The sequence below is a fragment of the Carassius auratus genome, unplaced genomic scaffold (assembly GCF_003368295.1).
Source record: "Carassius auratus strain Wakin unplaced genomic scaffold, ASM336829v1 scaf_tig00008356, whole genome shotgun sequence".
NCBI classification, from domain to species: Eukaryota; Metazoa; Chordata; class Actinopteri; order Cypriniformes; family Cyprinidae; genus Carassius; species Carassius auratus.
In genome coordinates, this window is record NW_020523936.1 from 92,455 (window position 1) to 108,991 (window position 16,537).

Genomic DNA, 16,537 nt, shown 5'->3' on the forward strand with positions numbered 1-16,537 from the left:
AGTACTGAGCCTTGGGGTACTACATATTGCACTTGTGATCGATATGATACCTCTACGTTCGCTGCTACGAATTGATGGCGGTCATATAAGTATGATTCAAACCATGCTAATGCATTTCCATCAATGCCAACAAAGTTTTCTAGTCTATGCAAAAGAATGTTGTGGTCAATAGTGTCGAATGCAGCGCTAAGATCCAATAGCACTAATAGAGAGATACAACCACGATCAGATGAAAAGAGCAGGTAATTTGTAACTCTAAGGAGAGCAGTCTCAGTACTATGATACGATCTAAATCCTGACTGGAAATCCTTACAGATACCATTTTTTCTCTGAGAAGGAATATGATTGTGAGGATACTATATTTTCTAGTATCTTGGACAGAAAAGGGAGATTCGAGATCAGTCTGTAATTAGCTAGTTATTTGGGGTCAAGTTGTGGTTTTTTGATGAGAGGCTTAATAACAGCCAGTTTGAAGGTTTTGGGGACATATCCTAATGAAAATGAGTAATTAATAATAGTCAGAAGAGGATCTATGACTTCTGGAAGCACCTCTTTTAGGAGCTTAGATGGTATAGGGTCTAACATACATGTTGTTGGTTTAGATGATTTAACAATTTCATGCAATTCTTCCTCACCTGGTGGCCTGTATACAGTAGCCAATACAAACATCACAGGGGATTTATCATTAACACTTGTTTCTCTGGATAATGTTATATGAAGCACCATTACTTTAAACAAGTTATACTTGATGCCCGCCGTCTGAGAAATACTGAATACATTGTTATAAACACCTCCCCCTTTAACTTTTGGACGGGACTTGTGTTTATAACAGTAATCTAGGGGAGTAGACTCATGTAATCATAATAATGTATCAATGTAAAATAATGTAATCATCAGGTTTTAGCCAGGTTTCTGTCAAACAGAGTACATCTATAGATGACAGAAACCTATAGGTTATGATCAGTGATCATATCATTTTAAAAAAGTGCTTTTCATCTCTTTGTGCAGAGAATTAACTGACTTCTGTGACGTGAGGTGGCTAGCAGATGGTTGGTTTAGTCAGTCTGTCTGCTTCCTGACTGTCCAGTGACACCTAAACTCTTCAGGGGCTTTAATACATGATGATCTCCTTAGTAACTGTAATCACAAAGACACAGAGGGATCCCCATTGCCTGAAAAGTTAATAATTATCACAATCACGGGGCAGCTGATGAATCATTTCCAGATAATGGGTGTAAATTAATGATAAAAAATTTGAACGGGAATGTACCATCATTTTGCCTGATTTGACAGAAGTGCAGTTAATATTTAATTTGAGACAAAAGCACCATTAGTGACCAGTTCACTCCCACATTTGGTATACATTTGAACATTTTTGAAGAAAACACCAGGGTGAACATCAAAAATTCAAGTTTAATCAGAACTACTTATTGTTTGTTATTAATTTATAATGAAACAAAGCTGCTGAATCGTCACACATGGTTTTGTAAAAGTCTTGCAGTTAAAAGGGTACCATGTAAAAAATAATAACTTTTTGAACTTAGTTTAAAAAAAAAGCTAGAAGTTTTCTAGCTTGTTTTTAGAGGTTGCACATCAAACCATAAAAATACAATCCCCTAGATTGATTTTCAAAATCAATAGTTTAGCTAAAAAAATACAATCAATTCTGCTGGTTCCCTTTCAAGGGAACTTCGAACTGCATCCTCAAGGAGTCGCTATGGGGAACACCTCGTTGTGACCCATGTCTGAAGCATACATTGAAAAAACACCAACGAGTTGGCCGGCGACAGCCCTTGACGTCACTACCGGCACAACTATGGATAAATAGGGGCTGGGAGAACACGTCATTCTCTTCTTCATCTTCACTGACTGTTTTGTTTGAAGTGTGCATCTGAACGAACTGGTAAGAGCGATCTTTTTCTGTCTATCATAGCGACTACTAGCAAAGCATTTAGACAGTGTGTGCATCCGTGTCTGCTTGACACACAATGACACACACAGTGTGTAATTACTAAATTACAATATCACTTGCAATTGCCACTGGAATGTTGGGAAATTCAAACAAAAAGTAATACAAATTTCAACAAAATAAAAAATAAAGACTGCAAGTGATGACACAAGCGGAAGTGCAAGTGTCTGAAAGTGCAAGTCTGAGAATGCAAGTGCAAATGTGCAGCCAAACCCTCTTGGCATTATTACCACAGATCAAGTTGATGACTCTCAAATATATTGTTTTGGGATGCACCATTCCATCTATGAGCTGCTCTATTAGAGTGCCATGACAGCCCCCTCCTTAGAACAGTATTTAAAATCCCTGTTATGGTAAGTGTGCTGGTGAAGTCTTCGCACGCTAGGGCTCTGCATGCTTTCTAAAATCCTATGTGGTGAGGGCTTTGCACGGTTACTTCGTGCCCTTTCTTGAGTTGGTAAAAGTGCTTTTCATCTTGGGCCCCACTTCACCTGTGTATTCTCGGATACCTATCTAAATAGGGTGTTGCTACTAGGGATCTGTTGAGACAGATCCTTCAGCAAGCTTATGCAAGCGCAAGCGGTAGCTCCTGTGTGACAGGCAACACTTAGTATAAAATTCTAGGTTCTTTGCCGTATCCCTTTAACAGAATATTTCTTGATTCCAAGCCTTCAGCTCTACCAGAGGCCCTAACAAGTAAGTTGGGTATGTAGCCTAGGCCTTTGGCCGTAATGAAATGTGGGCCAAATGTTGGCCAGATCTGGGCCGAAACTGCTTGCTGTCTGGGATAATGTCAAGGACAGCCAGCTAAAGTCCCAGGGGCAACTCCCATGGAAATGGTAGAGTTGGTACGTAGTGTTCGCCATGACTCTGGCCTGCACTCCCCTCAGCATGACAGTGTGGGTATACTGTTCCCCATTGCGACCCCTAGAGGACACAGTTTGACGTTCCCTTGAAAGACGAGACACTGCATCCTCTAGCTCTCTGCCATGCTTCGGGCGAAAGCTTCAGACGAAGAAGTCAATGACATGTTCTTCCGATGCCTATTTATCCATAGCCATGCCGGTTGTGACGTTAGGGTCTGTCGCTGGCCAACTGGTGTTTTTTCAATTTATGCTTCAGACACGGGTCACGACGAGGTGTTACCCGTAGTGAACCCTAAAGGATGCAGTATCTCGTTCCCTAATCAGGGAACCATGGATACATTTGTAACCTGAGTCACTTTTTGTGTACTTGACTGTTGCATGCTAATTGTTTACATTCCTGGCCTACATTATGAACATATAAAAAGCCTTTTTGAACCCAGTGGATGTATTATTAATGTGTTTTTGAACAATATTGTGCTGCTGCCATGTCAGCAATGAGCTTTTGTTGGCAGGGTCACTTCTAATAAAACAAGCTGTTGAAGAAGTCATTCATTAGAGATTTATCTATGAGTGGAGTCATAGCAGAGGTGAAAACAGAGCTGCTCTGGATGATAACGTTCATTCCTGCTCCAATCAACAGATATCCTGACAGCCAGCCGAGAGTGTACGGGAAATCTAAATAAAGGTTAAAAATTGACACAAAAGACACAGCTATTGACCTACAGTAAGAATAAAGAGTTGTGTGCTTAAATGAAATAAAAATTACAAATGATTAGGAATGTAATAGTACAAAAAAATATGTATGTGTGTGTGTGTGTGTGTGTGTGTGTGTGTGTATACTGTACATATATACATACGTACCTTGGTTTTGAATTCAGGGTTCAGAATTCAGAGCAACAAACTGTGGCTCTGAATTCAAATAAATGTATTAATAATTACATTTTTAAAGAAAAAAAAAATCAGCTAATAGTGTAAATATATACACACTAAATGAGTTGACTTACTGTAGGTAAATTATTACATAAATGTAATTCTCTATGAGGTTTTGTTTGTTTTCACTTATACAGTGATCTGTCACACCACATCAAAGAGCATCAAAATGGAATTTATAGGATATCACACTGTATAATAACTAGTGAAGTTTTACTCACACATCAGCTGAAGCAGTGTAGACTACCATTGCACTGTACAATAACCCCTACTACACCTCTATTGTAAATACTACAGTAAGACTTGTCATTCTCTGGCTCTCCCACCTCCAGCCCTATGGCTGCTTACCTGTGTTGATGACCAATTCGATGACCTTTGCAACTTGAACTCTGTTGAAAGGGTTCAGGACTTTGACGATCAGCACCAGGCAGGTGCACAGCACCAGCAGAGAGCTGGCTAACAGAATGATCCCCAGATGGCCTGGAGAAACGAGAGGGGAAAATTAAGACAAAATATATGTATTAATGAACAGGGATGCATTAAAATTAATGGGTATCAGAAAATGCAAAAGCAAAGATAACCAAAAATGTCAGTGGTTCATGATAAAAGACTAAATAAAAAAAATGAATGATTGCTGTTTTTTTTTATACAAATACATGAATGAAGAATAATTACATAAAAGTACATAAAATGCAAATACACAAAGAAAAGGAATACATGGATATAAATAAATAAAATAATAAAGATAGATAGATAGAGAGAGACTGACCGACTAACTGATAATAAATGAAACTAATTATTAAAAACAAAATACCAATAAATAAAAAATCAAAGAAAGAAAAAATGTATTACATAAAAAGTACATAAAATATGTACTTAAGTACATAATGTTATTTAGTCATTTATCATTAGCTGAGATAGACCAACTGACCGACCGATCAATAGATAGATAGATAGATAGATAGATAGATAGATAGATAGATAATAAATTAAACAAATTAATAAAAAAATACAAATAAATATAAATAAAAAGAAAGAAAAAATAATTAATTAAAAAGATCATAAAATACAAAAAAGACTGAGAATAAAAAAATAGAATGTAAATAAATAGGTATAAATAAAAATATAAAAAATAATGAATACAAAAATAATTTAAACATATATAAACAAATAAGTAAAAATAACAAGGAAAGAGAAAAAAATTAAATTATTAGAAAGTACATGAAATACAAAAATTAACACCAGTAAAAATATAATAATAAAAAATATAAATACAAATGAATAAATATACAAAAACACACACACCACAAACACATCTACACACATACATGCACACTTATAAATGACATTTAAGAGGACTCTCCATAGACACAATGGTTTTTTATGCTGCAAAAACTGCTATTTTTCTATCCCGTTGTGTGTGTGTGTGCTCGGTTTATGGGGACACAAATGTGTCTTATGACTTGTGTATTACTACATAAATATTGTTAATGAGGTTTAAACTTCCTGTGTCCTTATAAAACAAAAGATTTAAAAACATACTAAACTGTGATTTTCATTTTTTTTTTTTTTTTTTTTTTTCTGAAGTGTGAATATTTCTGAAAGAAATGCCAGTAGTTTTGTGTGTGAGGGGGTAGGTTTAAGGTTAGGGTTAGGGTTAGGGTTATCCTGGACAGGACAAATTAGGCATTTCAATTTTAAATGACTCTGAAATTGCACGCACATTTCTCTGCATGTGTTGATATGCGAGGTGATATCACTGTACTTCCCACAATGCAGCTGCTGTCACATTCACTGAGGACTGGAGCAGATGACAAGTAGCAGAGTGACTGACAGCAGATCATCTGGAGAGGAGATGTGTTTTCTCAATAGTCTGTAAGAGCCTGAAAAGTCCTAGACACGACTGACCAGGAAAAGTTTACTCATGAAGCGTTGTACTGACTACAAAATTTAGTCTAGCACAAAATGTATAAGGGTGAAACTCATAAACCCTGTCAGAAACATGCCCAGGTCTCATTTCACCCCAAAACTAATAAAATGAGAAATATATATATATATATATATATATATATATATATATATATATATATATATATATATATATTAGGGGTGTAACGGTTCACAAAATTCACGGTTCGGTTCGATACGATACACTGATGTCACGGTTCGGTTCGGTTCGGTTCGGTACGTTTTAGATACAGCAAAATGTAAAAACATCTCAACTTTTCAGAATGCTGCAAGCGCACCGCGGGTCATGTGACAAGAACTAACCAATCAGCTTCATCCTTTCCTGTAACAACGTTGAAAACTCAGCCAAGATGAAGGAACAGCTGTTCACAGTTGTATATGGATTGCAATTTTGAAATAAATTTAGTAGCAGAGCTACTGCAAGCGATTTTTAGAGCTGCAAATCCATTTATCATTCGCTGAAATTTCCGCGTCTCATGGAGAGAGCACGTCATTGTTGCTTAGCAAAGACAGACGCCTCATGAGCGCTTCTGCCCGAGCGCTTTGGAAAGAAGGAGAAAGACGCGCTTAGCGTTTTCCATGCGTTTTTAGGCACGATATGTGAACGGCCCCTAAGGCGCTCGCTCACTCAGCACGCGCTGAAGGCTCGTTGCAAAATGTCTAATGCATTTAACAGACCAGAAATATAAGATCCTAAAATAACCAACAGGTCTGGTGTGGGTGCACTTTGGATTCCCTGTAAGCTATAATACCGGTGTCTAAATGCTGCAGGAATAGTTTGTTGCGTGCTTGTTTCTCATTTTTTTCGTCTTTTCCCAGATACTGACACAATAAGGTGATGTCAGCGTAAATGAGTTGACATGTTTCAAGTATTCCCGCTGGTGTTTTTTTTTTTTTTTTTTTTTTGTATTCCCGCTGGTGTACCCTGTCATGTTGCAGATGCGACATACCGTTGTTTTTTTATCCACCACTCTCTTGCCATCACCATTATAGCTTAAAGGGAATCCAAAGTGCACCCAAACACCAGACCTGTTGGTTACTGGAGTATCTTCTTTTTTCTGGTATGTTAAACACATTGGCCATTTTGCAACGAGCCTTCAGCGCGTACTGAGTGAGCGAGCGCCTGACTGAGTAGTACCCTAACATAAACATATAAGTTGGTGTTTTTTTCTTCTTCGGGAGTGTCAGGGGCGTTGCCTGTTACGTCGTTTGGGTTATTGGGCTACCTTGTTGAACGCATATCATTATATTTCTCTTTTTTTTTTTTTTTTTTTTTTTTTTTAATATAATGAATTAGTCCAACGAACCGTTCGGTATACATAATGCGTACCGCGTACCGAACCGAAAGCGTCGTACCGAACGGTTCAATACGAATACGCGTATCGTTACACCCCTAATATATATTCATAGAGAAGAAAAAGAAACTCCAGATTAATGGGAAAAATTATAGGTAAATGTTAAGTATGTTATTTAAATTAGTGAGGGGTGCAAATTAGGATCATGAAAAATGCTAGTGTCAGGAAAAAGTTACCACAAAGATTCTAGGCTTGCACCAGACTTTCACGAGGTTGTGATTCCTCATGGACTCGTCGTCAAGGGCAGGGCAAGATGCCACAGTCAGTATCAGACCCTCTGTGTCACTGTAGGCGAGTACTGACAGAAATAACAGCCTGACACAAAATGTTCTGCATATCTCTACACTCAAAGAAACATGAGCGAGTCTAAAAACATATTGCATGCGCACACACACCTGTATAATGAGTTTGGTGAAGGGTTCAGTGAGCGTCTTTAGTACGTAGATCAGATGCTTCTTCTCCGCTGTGCAGCTGAAAGCTGCTGACGGTGACTCTGGCCAGATAACTCACCTCAAACAACAGTACCAGCACAGACAGACAGTTAAAACAGTCACGGATCATCGCCCCAGCAAACGCCCTTGAAAACGAAGAGCACGGAGGTAAAACATTTTTTTTAGATAATAATAACAATAATGAAATAGGGTGAAACTCTGTGACAGAACAAAAAGGACAGGAGGTTGGTGGATTGACTGATTGATTGATTGATTGATTGATTGATTGATTGATTGATTTGACACACTCATGCAACCCCATACCATCAGAGATGCAGGCTTCTGAACTGAGCGCTGATAACAACTTGGGTTGTCCTTGTCCTCTTTAGTCGGGATGACATGGCGTCACAGTTTTCCAAAAAGAACTTCATATTTTGATTCGTCTGACCACAGAACAGTTTTCCACTTTGCCACAGTCCATTTTAAATGAGCCTTGGCCCAGAGAAAACAACTGCGCTTCTGGATCATCTTTAGATATGGCTTCTTTTTTGACCTATAGAGTTTTAGCCTGCAACTGCGAATGGCACGGTGGATTGTGTTCACTGACAATGTTTTCTGGAAGTATTCCTGAACCCATGTTGTGATTTCCATTACAGTAGCATTCCTTTATGTGATGCAATGCTGTCTAAGGGCCCAAAGATCACGTGCATCCAGTATGGTTTTCCGGCCTTGACCCTTATGACAGAGATTGTTGCAGATTCTCCAGATCTTTAGATTATATTATGCACTGTAGATGATGACAACTTCAAAACTCTTTTCAATTTTTCTCTGAGAAACTAATTTCTGATATTGCTCCAATATTCGCCGCAGCAATGGGGGAATTGGTGATCCTCTGCCCATCTTGACTTCTGAGAGACACTGCCACTCTGAGATGCTTTTTTTTATATAATCATGTTGCCAATTGACCTAATAAGTTGCAAATTGGTCCTCCAGCTGTTCCTTATATGTACATTGAACTTTTCTGGCCTCTTATTGCTACCTGTCCCAACTTTTTTATAGCTCTCATGAAATCCAAAATGAGCCAATATTTGGCATGAAATTTTAAAAATGTCTCACTTTCAACATTTGATATGTTATCTATATTCTATTGTGAATAAAATATAAGTTTATGAGATTTGTAAATTATTCCATTCCTTTTTTACTCACAATTTGTACAGTGTCCCGACTTTTTTGAAATCGGGTTTGTAAACTAATGGATACTTTAAGTGATCAGTATGGTTGCATGCCAGTTTGATATTGATGAAAAAGGTGAAGGTGTAAACTCGTTCTCTCCTGCCTGCATCCGGGCAACAATGGTGTTGGTGACAGATGTGCCGATGTTGGAGCCCATAATGATGGGGACGGCTGACTTCACTTTAAGCACTAAACACACATACATCACATAAATCATAAAGCATGAGCAATAGTGATGCTTGCTTTAGCAAATACAACTAAATATCATCCATCTCCTCTGTTCTGTGATGGCAGATCATCATTTCTTTCTCATTTGTTTCTTGAATAATCATTAGAATCAAGTCAAGTCTCCATTCAGAAACTATGAATTGGTAGTTTAGCATCAGTAATTGCAGTAATTACTGTCCCTTACACTGCTGGGGTTTACAGCTGGAGTAAAACATGGCTCATGTTTTAGCTGAAGGGTGAATAGACGCACACCCACTCCTGACATCCATCAGCTTCAATTCATTTACTCAGAGAAAATGTGCTTAAAATATATACTAACACTCAGGCCATGCAAGATGTAGATGAGTTGATTTCTTCATCAGATTTGGAGAAATGTAGCATTACATCAGTTGCTCACCAGTGGATCCTCTGCAGTGAATGGGTGCCGTCAGAATGAGTCCAAACCGCTGATAAAAACATCTCAATGTAATCCACACCACTCCAGTCCATTAATTAACATCTTGTGAAGTGAAAAGCTGTGTGTTTGCAAAAAAAAAAAAAAAAAAAAAAAAAAAACCCATCATTAAGATTTTTAAACTTTAAACAATTCCTACTGCTAAAAATATGAGGCCATAATCAATAATATCACTTCCTCCAAAGAAAAAGTCCATCCTTTGTTGTCCACACACATCAAAATCCAACAACATATTTACCGGTATTTAGAACTGTTCCGGGCTGTTTTCACTTGTAAATAGTGCTTGATCTGTGCATATTTCTCAGAAAGTTTTTTCACAGAAAGCTATATTTTTGGATAAAGCACTCATATGTTAGCCAGAAACCATGGTTTAAAGTTAAAATGTCTATTCCTTTAATCCATTTACTATTTGAGTAAAAAGTAGCATAGTAGCATCTTTATATTAAACCCCTTTATTGTGTCAAACATAAACTCATTAACCCAAACAAAACCTCCTAATTAAATTGTTGCATCTGTTGTGGTTCCACCTGAACCCTGATGTTTAGTTGGAATGAGCTCTGACAGTCACACTTCACAAGCTTCTCAGACTCTGAGGCCACTGCTGCATATGTCCAAACTAATTAGCTCATGCATGAGAAATGCCACTTGATTAAAGCAGGAATACGTCTAGATTCGATGATATGAAATAAAAACAAATAATATATTTACTTAAGGAAATGTTTTGTCTAAAATAAATAAATATTTTGAATTGCCATATCATGGCTCAGTCAGTAAGATTTTTTTTTTTTATTTTACATGGAAACAAATCACAATTGACCCCAAAAATTTGCTTAATTGTCATGACAATATAGTGTAAAAGTAAAAAAATAAAAATAATAATAATAACCTTTAATGTTTTTAAAAAACATTAAAGCAAGTAAAATGCCAATGTGCTTGAAGAACAGATGTGGTTAACAGATGCAAAAAGTGTAGTAAAGGACCATTAAGGATGAATAATTACCTCCAGCCAGCTGAAAAGCAGAGCTTAGTACATCCAGTGAACACACAAACCCATAGAGCAAATGCAAGAGGAGAGGAATCCTCAGTAAACTAATGACCTGTGAAGACATTCTTTCCACGTTTGTCCTCGCTGGTTTTAGTGGGCACTACCAGAGCAGAATAAAAACCTCTTCAGATATACTAATATATTTTCTGACTTTTTCAAAACAAACTTTAAATGAAATGTTTTCTTGTAAAGTGTGCTTCTATTCTATCTTCTATCTTATTTTTTGTAAAATAATGCAACAACATGGTGACATATTAAGTGTGACAATACTTTAAGGGGGCCTGACATGTGATATATGTATATGCCCATACGGAAATGCAATATGTCATGCTCTATATTAAAATTTATATTGCCATACACAGGAAAACTTAAAGGGGGGGTGAAATGCTATTTCATGCATACTGAGTTTTTTACACTGTTAAAGAGTTGGATTCCCATGCTAAACATGGACAAAGTTTCAAAAATTAAGTTGTACATTTGAAGGAGTATTTTTGTTCCCAAAATACTCCTTCCGGTTCGTCACAAGTTTCGTAAAGTTTTTTTCTAGTATGGCTCTGTGTGACGTTAGATGGAGCGGAATTTCCTTATATGGGTCCTGACGCACTTCTGCCGGAAGAGCGCGCGCTCCCGTATAGCGAGGCTGAGCAGCACAGACATTTCACTGATCAGAGCGATTCACTGATCAGGTCGAGAGCGTCGCGAAAAGTCACAAAAGAAGTGTGTTCTTGGTTGCCAGGGCAAGACAACCCTGCACAGATTACCAAAAAAAAAAAAAAAAAAACAGCATTAAGGGAGCAGTGGATGGAGTTTATTTTTACAGAGCATCAACGGAGCTGTGCAAGTGTTTTTGTTTGTTCCCTGCATTTCGAAGATGCTTGTTTTACAAACAAGGCCCAGTTTGACGACGGATTTGCGTATCGTTTATTTCTTAAGGATGATGCAATCCCAACGAAAAAGGGTCACGATCGTGTGTTGAAACCGCAGGCGGTGAGTAAAACTGCTTCAAATATCTCTGCCTCCTTGTTAGTGCGTCCACCTCCCATGCCGGAGACCCGGGTTCGAGTCCCGCTAGGAGCGAGTCGTTGCTGCTGCTGCTTCCCCCCCCCCCCCCCCCCCTTAACAGGACACATAGGAAATTGAATGCATGTACAGTACATTTGCCTATGGATACTTTGAGGTTTGGGGACAGTTAAGATTTTTGTATATTTTTAAAGAAGTCTCTTATGCTCACAAAGGCTATATTTATTGTATTAATGCATCCAGTAACTGAAATATAATAATTATTGAAATTTAAAATAACGTTTTCTATTTTTATTTTTATTGTAAATGTATTACTGTGATGCAAAGCTAAATTTTGAGCATCATTACTCCAGTCTTCAGTGTCAGAAATCTTTTTAATATGTTGATTTGCTGCTTAATAAACATTATTATTGAAATCCTGACGATTTAACTTGAAAATAAATGTCAAAATGTTTCTGACATCTTATCATTGAAGCTGATAGTTTGCTCTGCAGTGGTGATTCTGACTGGCAATGAGGACATGTTGCAGTCTGTGTAGAGATCAAAATATATCCCATGACCGTTTCCATTTGTTGCACATTGATCTTTGACTAGAAGGTGTTCAGTTTTTTTTGTTTTTTTTTCAGTTAAAGGTTACAGTAACAACAAAGAGGATTTCCATGTTTAAATTAATTTACAAATGATAATAGTCTTCTACAGCATACAGATTTGGAACAACAGGAGGATGATGAATACATAATAAAATGCTAGCTTTCGGTGAACAACTATTTTTTCAAACATAAAAATGAATAGCCTGCTATTTTTTCAGGTCCATTATTGTCTACTTAATCTATTGCTTATTTGCTTTTTCCTGACGATCTTTTATATAAGTGAATGCTTGTCAAGATACTGAAGAAGACAGCACATTTGTGGCATTCCCATCTGAATGCCTCCACAGCCATCAGCTTTGTTTCACAGGTTCTCTGTTTTAATAACAGGTAAATGTGCTTTTTATGTCAAGGTTACTGTCGAACACCCAGTCTGTCTGGAAAGAGCTCTCACAGGAAGACATACTAATGCGTTTCTGAAAGCAGGAGCTCTAGAATGTCAGAGCAATTAAGGTGAATGACAGATTATGTTCTTGTTCAGTGGACACAACATCATCACAGGTGCCACTTCTTCTGTTCGTGGCTGTTCTTCTGTTCAAGGAACACATTTATTCAAAGTTTTAGTTTAAAGGCACTGTATGAAAGTTTTATTATACAATGAAATCTCAGTTTCAACGTCGAATAACTTCTGCTTCTTTCCCGTTCTCTATGAGGCTCTGCCCCTTTATAGAGGTGCACTCGTTGTATTCTGTATAGCCTACTCCATTTGTATTTCCACAACATAAAGGGAAGGTCATAAAAACTTATGAACTGTTCATTTTAAAACTTCTTGGTTTACTGAAAATTTTCATGACATCCGTTTCAAACATCGCAGTGCTAATATCTTTCATTAAACCCTACAAAAAGTAAATCTACTTCACCATCTAATTACTCTAAAAGGGTAATTCTGTAGAGCTACCGCAAAAATTTTAAGTTTGCAGCCAGAATTCAAAGATTGGCTGCACAATTGTTTCTCCAGCACATAAGGTATCTATAACATCTAATCTGGGACGGGGATTATGTTTGTCAACAGGGTAAGACATTAAAGCAGTCTTTAACTGGGAAATCAAATATGCCTTGATATTTTGACATAACAGTCACTACAAAAACATCCTTTAAGTTTCAAAACTTTTGCATAAGTAAAAAACAAAACAAAAAAAACTTTTTTTTGAAACCCACTTCAGAAAACTACTCATTTTGGAATGTGCTATTTTATGACGATATGATGTGGCTAAGCCCCACCTCCACAGAACAAGATCAAAGCCTCTTTAGCCCCGCCCACTGATACGTGCTTGTAATAGCAGAAGAGGAAATACTAGAGACACAAACCCAGGATTACTCCAGCAGAACCATACAGATGACATTACTAGATAAAATACATTGTGGGTCAGGGTTTGGGGATGAAGGGATGAGGCAAGGACTCACTGATGCAGGAGATTGGATTTTATTAATAAAATAATACTAAAACTATCCCATGGAGGAAAAACATTCTGGCGTGACAAGGGAAATCAAAACACGGAAACAAAGAGGGGAAGGAGGGGAGCCAAGCCAGTCAACAGGAAAGCCCAGACAATCCTTAAAAGGACCAGGGAGGGACAAGAGGGTTGGCTGTTCAGGAGTTCTGGCTGAAGGGAAATACCATGAAGGTGACAGTCCCAAGAGGAGTTCTGCCAGTGTAGTGGGCATGGGTCTGGCTAGCCTTCAGAGAATGCAAAAGAGACATTTTGGAGTAATAATGAACTCTTGAGGCCCGGGGCTGGAGAAAACTCTGGGACAGCATGTGTGGTCATGACTGAGAAAACATACTGCTCTGGGACAGCCTCTATGTCCACAGAAGACTCTGGCTGGCAGTCTTGTCCATAGTCAGAGGAAGACGTGTGCATTTTCCAGGCAAGCAGAACAGCCTAAACACAGGTAAAGACAGCCCTCTTGGCCATGGTAGGACTGTCTGGGATAACGGGTGACTCTGGAACAACCTCCAGGCCGGGAGCGGGCTCTGGAATGGCCTCTGGAGCACCAACAGGACTGGAGGAAGCCAGCTAAACAGTGTATGCAGCCCAGACACACATATAAGGAGGCTGTCGAGGGCATCTCTTTCGACAGTAACAGTGGGCTGCTCAGGGACCACCTCCATGGCCATAGAAGGGAGCTCTTGTACTACTACACTTGAGGGCTCTGGGACTACTGGTGTCAGATCCTCCTGTACCCCCAGATTAGGGGAAGCTACAGGAGTCCTCTTTTTCCTGCGCTTGTGAGGGCGAGGCGGTGGCATGGAGCTTACCACCTCTGGGGATACTGCAGCATCTTCAGCCACCACTAGGGGCACTGCAGCCTCATCAGCATTTCTAGGGGTGTTGCAGCAATAGATGGTTCATCGGATGCACATGTCTTGCCCCAAAGTTAACTTCCGGTCTGTGTTTGTTTATCAGTCTGGATATGGCACCATCTACAAACGCTGTTAAAGTTAAGGTGATAAGTAGACTGAAGTTGGGCTCAGGTTGTTGTGCTGTGGGATGTGCTTTCCATACATTCCCACTACTGTTGTTTTTAATTTTATTTGGAAGTCTACCCGGAAGTTAAGTTAGGGCCATAAAAGCACGCATGTACAGGTACGTTTGTTCATGTTGCTGCCATGAAAACCATCTATATCAGGCACCTCAGGGGGGGGGGGGGCTGCCTCTGGTGGTGCTGTGGCAGGTTCACAGTAATGGGGAAGATGAGGAGGACCTGTTCTTCCTCCACTGTTGGTGGGTCTAGATAGTTTGTGAGGGTCAAGAGGAAGGAGGCCACCCACTTCTCGAAACATGGTAGACATACCCCACAAACTGCCAGAAGGACAGTGTCCCCAGCATTTGCATCTCCCAGGCTTGGGCAGGCTCATTAAGGCTGGTGTTAAAGATGTCCTTAAGCTCTGCATCACTGATGTTGAGTCCCTCCGCTACAAACAGGAACTGGTATGCAAAATCGTTCACACTGGATCCCCCTAGCTGAAGAGAAAGGAGCCTCCTGCGTTAAGCAGCTATTTGATGAGCAGAGTGTCGGAGATTGGAAGAGGAAAATGCCCATTGTTCAGCTGAGTCCTCTATTGGCCAGTTCATACTGTCAGGGTTTGGGGATGAGGCGAGGACTCACTGATGCAGGAGATGGGCTTTTATGAATAAAATAAAACAATAACAAAAACTACCCCATGTGGGAAAACCCATGTGGGATGGCACACAGAAAACAAAAACACAAGCACATGGCAAGCAAAACAATCACAAACCATGTGCTTGAACAAAACATGACATGAACATACAGCTAATGAGAAAACAGGACATAAAAGCATGCAACCAATAATACGAGCTGTCTGCAACAACAACACAAGACAACAATAAAAGCATGCGGCTGAACACAAACTGTGTGCTACACAAAACACAACACACATGGACAGAAGAGCGTGGTCGAGCAAACTCAAAACCGGAACTCAACAAAACATGAGTGCCGGGATCCGAACTTTTTATACATTTTAATCTGGACTACAACATGCTCTAAAAGATATTGTTTGAAAGTGTTTTGATTCTTTATTGTTCATTCACACTTTACATTGGGGCTTCATTAGTTAACATTAGTTAAAGCTGTGGTAGGGAACTTTTGACGCTCTAGCGGTTAATAAACAGAACTGCTTGCGTCTTGCGGAAGAACATTGAAGCCGGATCTACTTCTCTCTGTTTATGTCTATGAAGAATCACAAAGGTACTGGGTTACTCCGCCGCGGTATCCCCGAAGCAATCTAAAATAGTCCGAATATAAACACTTATTATAGGTGAACCCTAGTGATTCAGGACAAGCTAAAAACACGGTTTGGAAAATGGATTCATGGTGTACTCGCTTATTATATACATTTTTCTACATTTTGAACACAAAAAAAAAGTTACAAACCGGACATCTTATTGGTTGTTTTTTACCGGGAGTGATGTATTTCTGCAACTGGCAATAGGAGCACTGGGAGGAGCCAGAGGAGCTTGATTTTTTTTCACAGATTATCTGTCTCATATTCTACTGTCAAGACATAATGACAGGTTTAACAAATATGTCAAAAATATATTTTTACAAAAGTTACCTACTGCAGCTTTAATTAATTAGTTAACAAACTGCCAATGAAAAATTCGTTTTTTTTTTTTTTTTAACAAAGATTAATAACTTCTGTAGCAAATGTAGCTATTGCTCATTGTGAATGTTAATGGTTAACTAATGAGGTCTTATTATAAAGTGGTACCTATTGGTCTTTATAGTTATTTTGCACTTAATTCTGTGTAAAACTTTTAACTTTATATAGTTTTTCTGTATTGCTTTATTGTATTTAAATGTTCAGTTATTTTTGTTATTAGAAAAAAATATATTAAACATGTTATACTGCATTATGACCAATTGCA